The following is a 13,080-nucleotide window of genomic DNA, read 5'->3' on the forward strand; positions in this document are numbered from 1 at the left end:
TCTCAGTGACTTTAGCCCATTTTAACGGTTTTCATCACACTTTTCATAAACTAATTGTAAAATCAATAGACAAAAGTACTATGATTTGTATCGAAATCTATATTTTTATTCATAACGAGAACAGAAAACAAAAAAAAAATGGATTTTATTTTTTTTTATTTTCACGAGAATCATTCACCCAAATAATCAAATATCGTTAAAATTAAACAGGACTCAGAAAAAAATCTGAAATGTTTTTAGAAGGTGGATTCAAAGACAAAAAATACTCTTCATTTTACCTTTCATATAAAATAGCAGTAAAAATTGTTTCTAATAACATCTGAAAAATCTTAACAATTCTTCAACTGGTTCATATCAAACTTTTCAATTGAAAACTAATAAAATTTACTTAAATCGTCTTTAGGCATGAAATATTTTTTGTGTTGCTATTGAAAAAATGATTTGAAAAAATGACAAACTTCACGAATTTCACGCCGTCCACGAAATCGTCAAAAATCACTATTCCTATATTAGTGATTAAACCAGGGTATTTTTTCGCTTAATTCTACAGTAGTGTTTAGGATTGTTTTTATTCCTATTTGAGTTTGATAATAGTAGTTTATGCAACAAGTTGCAAAAAAGAGGATTTTTTCAGCACGAGTTGTACATTTATCCAACGAGGTTCACCGAGTTGGATAAATACGAAGAGTGCTGAAAAAATCAAGTTTTGCAACGAGTTCCATACAACATTTTTTGCAATTCCAAAAAACACACATCGAGTGAAATTTTAAGTCAAATTTTCATGTATTTTGTCAATAAATCGTTCAAATCAAAAAAATGTTGAAAAGTGTTACTTTTCGAAACAAGTGCTGAAAAGTTCAACTTTTCAGCACCCATTTGAGTGCTGAAAAGTAGAACTTTTCTGCATTTATTTTGAAAAATGTTGCTATTCGATTCTGTTATTTTGGTACAGAAAAGTAGGCTATTTCGTCGTTCAACACAAAATTTCACGGAATTTCGCGGAAAAAGCCAAATTTCGCGGATTTCACGCTGTCCGCGAAATCGTGAAATTTCACTAACACTACTAATAACTCATCAGGATCAACTCGGATCTTCTTGCACCCTTCGACAAAGTTGTAGAAAATGAAATTTCCTAGAAAAATCTCACACTTGGGCAATTTAGGGTTAGTAGACCTGCTGCCAAAATTCTGAGGTGACGTTTTCCCCATACATTTTCGAGATTTTTCCCAAATAAACTTTAACGATAAAAAGTGACCCTTAAAGCTAAGCCGATTTGGCTCAAAATTGGCACAGTTACCTTTTCTTGCCTAAAGAATTGAGCCAGGGGCTAGTGTGCAATCAATGTGATGAGAAATGGTGCCTTAAAATAAAAATATTGATCAAAAGAGCATTAAATTGATATTGTAAATGGCATAAATTTGTGTGAGAGGCAGAGCTGTTGCTGGAAAGTTTAGGGTCTAAACAGTTATTTTGGAGCTTCAATCGAGCAACAAACTATCCAATGCTGAATATAGGTGTTTGATTAGAATAGGTATATTTCGCCTAGTTCTGCCAAAAATCTATATCAGTGAGTAGAGAAATCGGTGATAATCGTAAAAGTTTCTTTTCAAAAGATCGTCCCCGGCAAAAAAGATATCTGGAGTTTTTTTTGAAAAGGTCCAATAAACCAAATTTCCAGTTTTTGCTTTTTGGGTGTTTTTAGAACCGCCTTGAGTCAGGGTTATTAAAAAACACCCAAAAAGCAAAAACTGAAAATTTGGTTTATTGGACCTTTTTAAAAAAAACTCCAGATATGCGGTGCTCCAAATTTCATTGTTATTTATACCAATGATGTTGAAAATCGCTTCAGTGGCCAAAATGCCTCAAAAGATTACATTTTTGAAAAAAAAATCTTTTTTTACGGGTTAAATCCAATTTAAAATTCAAATGCAAAGCGGTAGCTCCTGTTATGTCCAATCAAGCTCATATTTTGGATTTTAGCTAGGTATGTCCACCAGAACAAACCCTTGAATGCCCACAAAAAGTCATTTTTGTTTTACTCTAGTACATATAGTTTCCTGCATGTGTAAATCTATTGCAAAACTAAAATAAGATAAGCGTAAATAATGCACTTGTGCATACCCGATGAAGTTTCACGATTAGTTTCGTCATGTTCACTAATCACACCGCTCCAATCAACGATTTTATCGACGACGATTCACCGCCGCGGGCGTAACACGGGTACACGTACTCATCAATCAGTCCCGCAAATTGAGTGTTTTAGTATGTGTGTGTGAGCTATTGTTTTACACACGTTTGTCAATTATTGTCTCAAGTGAGGTACTTCCCTACTCCACGTGTACCCTGTTTGACTGCCAGCGGGCTTTTCACACACGTGTCTTCCGGCCTCTTCCGGCGGAGCGCGTAAAGTGATTTCAACGCGCGCGCTCGCTCGTTTTCAATATTGGGTTGTCTGCCAGCAGTAAATCATCATAGAATCTAAGCTAACTGGAGTGTGACGAGAAGGTGGGCCTATTGAAAGAGAAACCCGCCCCTGTCTCGGAAAACGATTCAAATCTGCTGCCGCGAGCAGGAAAATTTGAATTGTTTTTCATACATTTTTTCTCACCTTGTGCCAACACCGTTATGGGAAATTGAAGGCGGTGGAAAAAAATATGCAATTTTCCTGGACGTTTTCAACGCAGCACGATGTTACGACGCCGTGTGAGTGAACTTTTCCTACCGCATTCAGGGAAACTTCAACGCGCGACCCCCAGACTGTGGTGAGGTTATGTAAGACACAAGCGGTTTTCACTTTCGTTTTCTTGTATCTACGATAGGGGGAAAAAAAAGAAGAGAGGCCGTTCTTGGCGTTGGAGGTGGTTTTCTCCGCTTGATTGATTTCTCGCCCAATTCTTGCAAATTGCTTTCGACATAGCTATAGAATCGGATGTTTGAGAATGAAAACAACAAGCGCAGTTATTGCCGGTGTTCAGCATACCAGAACGTTGTTGTTGTACGCTGAGCGCGCGCGAGAGAGAGCTGCTAAATGGGTACCGTATCGATCATGGCGGTAATTACCTGTTTAGAAGTAATTTGCACGCTGTTATGTGCAGAAATGGAAGCTCCGATACGCCGATACGTTCTCGTGATCGGGGCAAAAACATTTCTCAGGAATTTGCTAATCAAATTCACGTACGTACTGATAGCTGATAGCGTAAGAGCCTCTCGGGGCGGGTGCATTTCCTGTCTCCAATATATCTTGCAAACGTACAATTGCACACTACTACTTGCTGCCAATTATTTATCATTAGGTAGATAAAAGGTTTGCGATGTCACGACCAACAGACTTGGGAATTTAAACAACTTCATTCGGCTTGCATACCTGACTGATATGGAATGGTTCTGGCTCGAAAGATCACAAGTTTTGTCATTTTCTAAAACAGGGATACTCACTTAAAAAACAGTTAAACATCTGTCAATTCAGCTTTACATTGTGTTTAGTGTTACAGTCCAAACTCGATTACCCAAAGGACTTCGAATTCGAGTTCTGCGATCCCTTTCGAGTCAAATTTGTTTGGTTGTCTTTTGAATTACCAAATACATTTTCTCAATATTTCATCACCACCATTTTGGACGCCATCACTGCCCATGATCGCATAAATGTCCCATATACATTTTCATCGTTTTAGAGTTAATGATGTAGTTTGGTTCAAAATCGTTTGCTCTTCCAGAAAAGCTTATAACATTCAGTACTTTTTTCTAGAAATCAGGAGGAAATCCTGTTTTTTTTCACGAAAACTTAACACGTAGCCTTATGAGTGGGACAAACTCCAAATGCGTTTTTCTCAGCTTGCTGTTTTTGCATATGGGACATTTATGCGGACATGGGCAGATCATGGATTTGAAAAATCAAATCACTGCAGAGTAGAAAAAATCAAAGTACACGTGTTTCAGAAAACCCCAATGTTTATGCTTCCCCTCGAGTTATGCGCTGCGCTGTCATTTATTTCAATTTTTGTAAGTCAGTGTAATCGAATCTGTATTCTATATGACAACTCAAAAAATATTCCAAAAACACCGATTTATCAAACACTTTTCAGCATGAGTCATTAGGGTGTAATATCAGAACCGATTTTCCAGCACAGCAATTTTTTAGTTCCCGATTGGTTTAATCCTCCCTTTGCGCAAAGCGATTTAATTTTCTATTGGAATTTGTATAGGAGAAAGCATTTTTTGGATTTTGATATTTATAAAATCCATGTTTCACGTTAAACCAAGACCGGACTCATATTCGGTTGCTCTAGAAGGTGCTCTGTAACTTCTCCGAAGAGAGTATGGTGCTAGCTTACCCCTAAATAAGATACAGCGTCCTCAAGACTCGTCTAAAACGTGTCAGTAAGAATCCCAGGGTGGATGGAAGCTAAGATGTAAAAAGAGGTTTGCAATTGCCTCAACAATCAAGCCTTTGGACACCTAGTTTTGAGTAGGAATCTCGTAATCGAGAACGCCAAGACAATGCTGTAGAGCGAATAATTTGATTTTTGATTTGATTTTGAAATAAGTTTTGAGTACCTCTAACGTACTCTTACATCGAATGATTGCAGATTTATATTTTGGAATCAAAAGTACTACCAATCTTGCCAGAAAACATAACATTCCTCGCTCAGGTGCAATACTTCCCTTTTCTTGTACACACTTGTACGCCACGCCGCGTGAATCACTCTGAATGTCAACAAACAACATCTGCATCAACACGTGCTTCATCCTCCTTAACCGCACCGAACCCGTACCGCTGAATCGCGTTTTGTTGTACCCGTACAAGCCACCTCTAGGCTCGAGACGTCTCCAGCGGCGAACCTGTTCCAAGCGGCGTCTCTCGTGACGCCGGCGTTTCGTTTCGCCAGCCCAGTCAATTTCTTGCATAAACAACACTTTTTACCCTGACTTTGGCCGGGCCGCAAGAGATTTCCGCATACTCGGTGCAGTTAGGTGGGTTATCCCTTGATTAGGCAGTGTGGAGTTGGATTGAATCTTGAGCGAATCTTGAACCGATGCACAGTGGGCGAAATGGAACCCAAAATCGGACTTAATTGAACGCGGCTGGTTCCCTGGTATAAAACATAGTGTTTCTTATGTAAAAAAATCCGGGGAATCGATTGGTGATGGATTCATCCACCGCACGAAACGGCAAAGGGTCCATTTTGCCCCAATTACTCATTTTTTAACATTTTTTTCTTGAAAATCGGTCTGTATTTAGAGCGGAGGCTTTTTGCGGCCTTTCAAAATGCACTTAACTTATTTGAAAATGTCCCAGGAATCCAGTAAAAATAACCACTTGCACCGCAAAAATCATCTAGGGTCCATTTAACCCCAATTCCGCTATAAAAGCATTTTTGGCCGTTTTCAAATGTTAGGTCAGATTTCAAAAATCTGAAAATATTTTTATCGTAAAGATCAGAAAATTTTACATAAGAATGACGATTTGCACTTGAAAGTTTGACACATTTATGTTGATATAGAAATTAAACTAAATAAAAAGATTGAAGAATCACTTTTGGGCCAATTTTCCCTAACGCAGAATAAACTGCCTTTCACATACATTTTATTTTTATCAACATAAATGTGTCAAACTATCAAGTGCAAATCGTTATTCTTATGTAAAATTGTCTGATCTTTACGATAAAAATATTTTCAGATTTTTAAAATCTGACCTAACATTTGAAAACGGCCAAAAATGCTTTTATAGCGGAATTGGGGTTAAATGGACCCTAGATGATTTTTTCGGTGCATGTGGTTATTTTTACTGGATTCCTGGGACATTTTCAAATAAGTTAATTGCATTTTGGAAGGCCGCATATAGCCTCCGCTCTAAATACAGACCGATTTTCAAGAAAAAATGTAAAAAAATGGGGAATTGGGGCAAAATGGACCCTTTGCCGTTTCGTGCGGTGGATGAAACCATCACCAATCGATTCCTCGGATTTTTTTACATAAGAAACACTATTATTCATACCAGGGAACCAGCCGCGTTCAATTAAGTCCGATTTTGGGTTCCATTTCGCCCACTGTGCGATGTTCGAAGGTTAGTTTTACAGCCGTGTGAGGTGTGTGTGCGAGTGTGTGTGCATGGTATGAGCCAGCTTAGCCTACAAATAGCCACAAGTAGCTGGTGGGAATTTATGCCACTTTCTGTTGATTCAAACACTCGCGTTGACTTCGTGATGAATTGGAGATAGCAATGGCAAAACTCGAGATTTACGGGACATTTTTATTGATGTTTACGCTTAGATGAATGTGAGCGATTGTAGTATTGCCAACAGCTACAAAAATTCCGTTATAACTAACGTTACCTTAGGATTTTTACTATGAATATGAATTGTTTCACAAAAAACAGCCAGGTAAAATATGACAAAAAGCAATAACAGTAGTCTTCGAGTATGATTTTTTATATCGATTTGGTGATTTTGGTAAAATTGCAAAAAAAGCTTATTCACTTTCAGTCGTAATTTAGGGAAAGTTACATCATAAAAAAGTATCATTTTTAGTGTGTAACATATAGTAAGATTTACCGAGACCCGTGGAGTAGGGGTAAGCGTGATTGATTTTTTCGAGAAGAGAATTTTGACCATGCCTTCCGTCGGATGGGGAAATAAATGTTGGCCCTGGTCTAACCTACACAGAAAAAAATGATGGTAATATTCATCAGGAAATGGTGACAGATTTTGTGGCAAAACAAATGATAAATTTTACCCCAGAAAATGATGAATTTTCATCAGTTTTTGATGAATATTCATCAGGTTCACATTTTTACACATTTTTTATGTAATATTACACCAATAAAGAGGTAATATTCAACCTACCAAATTTTCAACATTCCAAAATTCAACTTTTTTTTCTGTGTAGACGGCTAGGTCGTAAGCTCAATCCAGGAGTAGGATTCGTCTCCCTGGGTTCTGCCCCGGTGGAGTCGCTGGTAGGCTGCTGGACTCACAATCCAAAGGTCGTCAATGATGGTGGTAATTGGGGTTAGTGAAATTTCACGATTTCGCGGACTGCGTGAAATCCACGAAATTAGGCTTTTTCCGCGAAATTCCGTGAAATTTTATGTTTGTGTGCAAATGTATTGATTTTTTTTTTTCAAAATGATTCATCAAACTCAAAAAGGAATAACAATTATTTTATGAACTACGGTAGATATAAGTGAGTGAATACTCTGGTTTAATTACTAATATTGGGTTAGTGATTTTTGACGATTTCGTGAACGGCGTGAAATTTGTTAAATTTATCATTTTCCTCAAATATTTTTTTTAAAATAACAACTTAATAAATATTTCATGCAAAAGACTATTCATATAAATTTTAATAGTTTTCAATTTAAAAGCTTCAATATGTATGTAGGTATGTCAAGTTGATATGAACCATTTGAAGAAATATTCGGATTTTTTAGTTTTTTAGAAACTAACTAAATTTAGTAATAAATTCATTCGCTGGAATCTTACTTTAAAAACATATCATTTTTTTTGGGCCTTTTTAATCCGAGCGATATTTGTTTATTTGGGTGGATGATTCCCTTGAAAGTTAAAAAATATTACTTTTTTGTTTTCTTTTCTCATTTAGAATAAAAATTTAGACTTTGTTGAAAATTATAATATTTTTGCAAATTGATTTTAAATTTAGTTTTTGAAAAGTGAGCTAAAACCCTTAAAAAATATGTTTAATGGGCTAAATGTCGCAGAAAATTCAATTTCTTTTACTCATTTTGGCTGGACAAAATTGTTAATTCTTGCTTTGATATGAAATTCAATAAAATGTAAAATGATATACCAGAAGCAAATTAGCGAAAAAAATAAGCTTTATTAGTCGAATATTAAAAGAACAGTTCAGTAAATTAGAATACGCGTGCCCTAAATTTCGTTTCAAAATATGTATAGAGCCCATCCATAAACCATTAGTTTTATTTTTAAATTGGGGGATTCGTATCGCATTCAAATTTAGTGAAGATTTTTTTTTAGTTTATTGAAGAATAATATATGATGAAGCATAAAAAGTAGTTAATTTGATTTAAACATAGGATTTTCAGAGTTTTTTTAAACATTTTTCAAGATCCGTGACATTTGCGTGAAATTTTGTGTTTTGAAATTGTGGTTCCCGTGAAATTTGCAATTTTCTAGCGTGAAAAATCACTAAGCCTAGTGGTAATATTTGTCGTAGATTTAGAACGGAAATGGTGACAGATAAAAAAACGAAACTATTGGCACTACGCCCCCCGGGGCATGGCCTTCCTCTAACGTGGGATTTCTGCTCCAGCGCCTCTGACGAGACAGGAGAAACCGGGACCGACGTTTTACTTCACCATCCGATAGAAGCTCAGTGGATAAGGCGGGAATCGAACCCGCGTCTCATAGCATCATCGGGATCGGCAGCCGAAGCCGCTACCCCTGCGCCACGAGACCCACAGACAGATGTTGTGGCAAAATAAATGATAAATTTTACCCCAGAAAATGATGAATTTTCATCAGTTTTTGATGAATATTCATCAGGTTCACATTTTTACACATTTTTTATGTAATATTACACAAATAAAGAGGTAATATTCAACCTACCAAATTTTCAACATTCCAAAATTCAACTTTTTTTTTCTGTGAAGCTAAAGTGCAAAAAAAGGTTTGCAATTGCCTCAAGAATCAAGCCTTCGGACACCTATAGTTTCGAGTAGGAATCTCGCAATCGAGAACGCCAAGGCAATGCTGTAGAGCGAATAATTCGATTTGATATAGCGAGATTTGTTTTTGTCTAAGAATATGAACAGCCATGTGCATTTGCTTTTTGAAAATTGAGATGAAATAAATATCACTCTACAAACATAATATATTATTCAAAAAACTGAAAGAATAATTTAAAAAAAAACCTGATGCAGAATATTGTAGTCGATATTGATTAGGGGTACATATTTTGATTATGATAACTTTATTTATAGCATGAGATGAGGACAACGAAGGGTCGTTTATCAATAAAACACCAATAAATTAAGCTCTGCTGGCTCGCTCGCTAAAATACATGAATTTGATTATAACTATAGCAACATTGAACCAATCCACACTGGTGTACCATTCTAAAGCAAGGGGGGTGCACAATGTTTCAACCTCCAACCTCCAACGTGTCTATTTGAAAGTCTGATAGGCGGCTGGGCTAGGTTGGGCTGCTCTCACTCTCCTTCGACCACTTACCACCTTGCTTGCACTCTGAGCCGCAGTCGGGTGTCGATTCGGTAGGGCTCCATGTGCTTACCCGTTGAAGTCTCTCCAGAGTAGCTATAGATTGTTGTATACGTTGGTGGTTTGTTTGGTTTCGTACGCTCGTGGACTTTTTTTTATCAAAATCACTCTCGATTTTCGCTTTCAGTAGATAAGTTTCCTTCCACCGCGACGGTTCAGTGCTTGATCAGTGCCAGTTCCGAAGACCGCTGCAGCAAAGCCAGTTTTGTCCCCACCTTCTTTGACTTTCGGGGTTGTTCTCTCTGGGTCGCAGTTACTTTCCCCTCTTTGGCGCTGCTGCAACCGTTGTTGGCGGATTCGTTGGGTTCGTCGTTGATTGATCTCGCGTGACTCAGGGAGCCGTGCGTGAGTCAGTTTGACTCTTTCATTTGAGCCGTTCAGAGTCAGAGACGTTGTTGGTTCGGGAAAATTCGCGCGCGCGGAAACTATTGACTGCTCTCTTTGGTGGGGGTTAATTTTATAAATCATCGCCGTCAGTAAGTTTGTTAGTAAAAGTTTACCCAAGGAAAAACAAGCAACAGTTTCGTGCCTGGAGGTTTGTTGCCTTTTTTGTGCGGAAAGGAAGCCCATTAAATCCACTTTGACACTTCGAATACCAAGCAGGAAAAAAATATATGTAGAATAATTTGAAATAAGACGAAATTTACCCTAACCAGGGTATTTTTTAAACGAAAATGCGTGACTTATTCTGTCAGAGTGCACAGTATAAAAAGTGTAAACCTGAGTGTATGAGCTGCTTACTGAAGAGCACTTTTATCCTTGTTTTAACTTTGGAGCACCACCAGGGGGTGACATTGGGTCTGGGGAGTGACACACAGGAAAAAATAAATAAAAATAAATTTTGGTTTATAAACTTAATCAATTAAAATCAAACAAGATATGTCGCAAATTTAGTAATAAATATTTGTATGAAATATATTTAGAACTAATTTCATTTGAAGTTTTGGTTAATACACATTAAAACGCGTTTTTCTCGGAACGTCAAAATGGCGGGTGCGACAAGATAGCACGACGACGTCGAGATAATGATCATTTCGATCAATCCTGATATTATTTAGTCGAATTCAGAATCTTTGCATAGCAAATTTGTATTTTTTTGCAAATATTTCAACCACGTGGTACCTGCCTGACGTATGGCGTCGCGGTGTTCATCAAGCTTTCATAGCATGCTAAGGAAAATTTGATGCTTTTTCAGGGAAAACCGTTGATTCCGGAGATATCGAATTGTTTGCCGATGCGCCCGGTCTAGGGACAATGAATCCATATGCTCTCTTCGGGAAAAGTGTTCTTCAGACCATTCCCCATAGGCCTGACCATACCAGAAGTTGGCGCGTTATTTTCCCAGACCTGTAGGAGCGTTTGAACAAAAAGTTCCAATTTCCCATAGTAATTCCCATGTAAACTTTAACCCTGATGCGCGCAGCCAGTTTACAACCAAATGAGCTGATATTTAGCATGAAAGTCCCTATGGGCGTGCTCTACAAGGGGAACCATACTAAAACTTGATCCGAGAACTTTTTGAAAAACGTACCCACCCTAGTATATATATTTTTTTATATTTCCGTATATTTTGATAATTTCTGAGTTCCATGAAATTTCCAAGTGATTTGGTATTGCGATATAGGGATCATCCATCCACGTGGACACCTTAGGGGAGAGGGGGTTCAGCGGTTGTCCACGCTCCATACAAAAAAAATGTTTTGTATGGAAATCATCCACGAGGGGGGGGGGGAAGGGGTTGGGTCCTGAGCAGGCCGGCAAAATGTTTCCGACCCAGCGTACACATGAAGCAAACCAAAATGTCAGTTTATTGCTATCATGTGACTGTAAGCCTACTGTGTCCGTTCAAACCACTTTTCCAAAAAATTGTAAGGCAAAAATATAAGACAAAAAATCAAAATTATCATGTAAAAATGGGATACATATTGTATACTTTTTCAATCAAATGAGACACTGATGCTAATATTTTTCTTATTTTTCATGTGTTGAGACCACAGTTTCCTTCATAATTTATTAAATATTTAGCTGTTATAGTCAAAAGCGTAACTGCAAATCTGTATATTGTGATGCCTTTTGCTCCTAATAAATAAGATGGTTGAAATTAGTTTTTATTTATTAACCAAGAAAACTGAATTATTCGAAAGTTATTTGAAATACATTAACTACAATGTTTAAGCAAAACAGCTGTTTGTATATATTAGGGTGGGTACGTTTTTAAAAAGTTCTCGGATCAAGTTTTAGTATGGTTCCCCTTGTAGAGCACGCCCATAGGGACTTTCATGCTAAATATCAGCTCAATTGGTTGTAAACTGGCTGCGCGCATGAGGGTTAAAGTTTACATGGGAATTACTATGGGAAATTGGAACTTTTTGTTCAAACGCTCCTACAGGTCTGGGAAAATCACGCGCCAACTTCTGGTATTGTCAGGCCTAAGGGGAATGGTCTGGAGAACACTTTTCCCGAAGAGAGCATATGGATTCGTTGTCCCTAGACCTGGCGCATCGGCAAACAATCCGATGTCTCCGGAATCAACGGTTTTCCCTCAAAAAGCATCAAATTTTGCTTAGCATGCTATGAAAGCTTGATGAACACCGCGACGCCATATGTCAGATAGCTACCACGTGGGTGAGAAACGGCTGGAATTTTCAATTGCAAACCTTCTTTTAACTAGATCGTCGCCATCGTGCTAACTTGTCGTACGTGCATTTTGGGGCAAATTGAATTAAGAACGCCATTTTGTGCAGCTCACATTGCCTCACCTTTTGACCTTCACAGATCCCCGAAATTCGATTTCAATCCTGAGATATTCAACAAAAACCGAAAAAACTCCGTGCATTTTTGTCACTTTACATATGAAAGTAGTTTCAATCTTGTCGTGCTATCTTGTCACTCCATGAAAATTGATGTAAGTGCGACAAAAGGCCAAAGGGATTTCAGGCCAGGAAAGTCAGGATGCGTTTGTCGCACGTACAAGTTAGACTACCGTAAACATTTGTAATTATAACTCGGGACTCCAGCAACCAACTTCAACCAAACTTTGGGACAATGCACAGAATGGTGAGCCAAACAAAACGTGTTTGTTATTGTTTACATTGCGTGCTCTCGTTTTTGAATATTCAAGGTCAAACATTAAAACGCGTTTTTCTCGGAACGTCAAAATGGCGGGTGCGACAAGATAGCACGACGACGTCGAGATAATGATCATTTCGATCAATCCTGATATTATTTAGTCGAATTCAGAATCTTTGCATAGCAAATTTGTATTTTTTTGCAAATATTTCAACCACGTGGTAGCTGCCTGACGTATGGCGTCGCGGTGTTCATCAAGCTTTCATAGCATGCTAAGGAAAATTTGATGCTTTTTCAGGGAAAACCGTTGATTCCGGAGATATCGAATTGTTTGCCGATGCGCCCGGTCTAGGGACAATGAATCCATATGCTCTCTTCGGGAAAAGTGTTCTTCAGACCATTCCCCATAGGCCTGACCATACCAGAAGTTGGCGCGTTATTTTCCCAGACCTGTAGGAGCGTTTGAACAAAAAGTTCCAATTTCCCATAGTAATTCCCATGTAAACTTTAACCCTGATGCGCGCAGCCAGTTTACAACCAAATGAGCTGATATTTAGCATGAAAGTCCCTATGGGCGTGCTCTACAAGGGGAACCATACTAAAACTTGATCCGAGAACTTTTTGAAAAACGTACCCACCCTAGTATATATATTTTTTTATATTTCCGTATATTTTGAAAATTTCTGAGTTCCATGAAATTTCCAAGTGATTTGGTATTGCGATATAGGGATCATCCATCCACGTGGACACCTTA

At 37.8% G+C, this 13,080-nt stretch overlaps 1 protein-coding gene across 7 annotated transcripts in view; it reads left to right on the plus strand.

Moving 5' to 3' along the window:
- The window catches only part of LOC6048886 (aquaporin AQPAe.a), a 115,103-nt gene that overhangs the window by 34,866 nt on the left and 67,157 nt on the right, over nt 1-13,080 (plus strand). For 2 of the 7 annotated variants that reach the window (XM_038253157.1, XM_038253150.1), the window contains exon 1: nt 9,386-9,792. The exons of the other annotated variants lie outside the window; for them this stretch is intronic. The gene's annotated coding sequence lies outside the window, so the exon portion shown is untranslated. Of the gene's footprint in view, nt 1-9,385; nt 9,793-13,080 lie in introns of those variants that run through there. 7 annotated transcript variants of the gene reach the window in all.

Source organism: Culex quinquefasciatus, chromosome 2 (assembly GCF_015732765.1).
Source record: "Culex quinquefasciatus strain JHB chromosome 2, VPISU_Cqui_1.0_pri_paternal, whole genome shotgun sequence".
Lineage (NCBI taxonomy): Eukaryota > Metazoa > Arthropoda > Insecta > Diptera > Culicidae > Culex > Culex quinquefasciatus.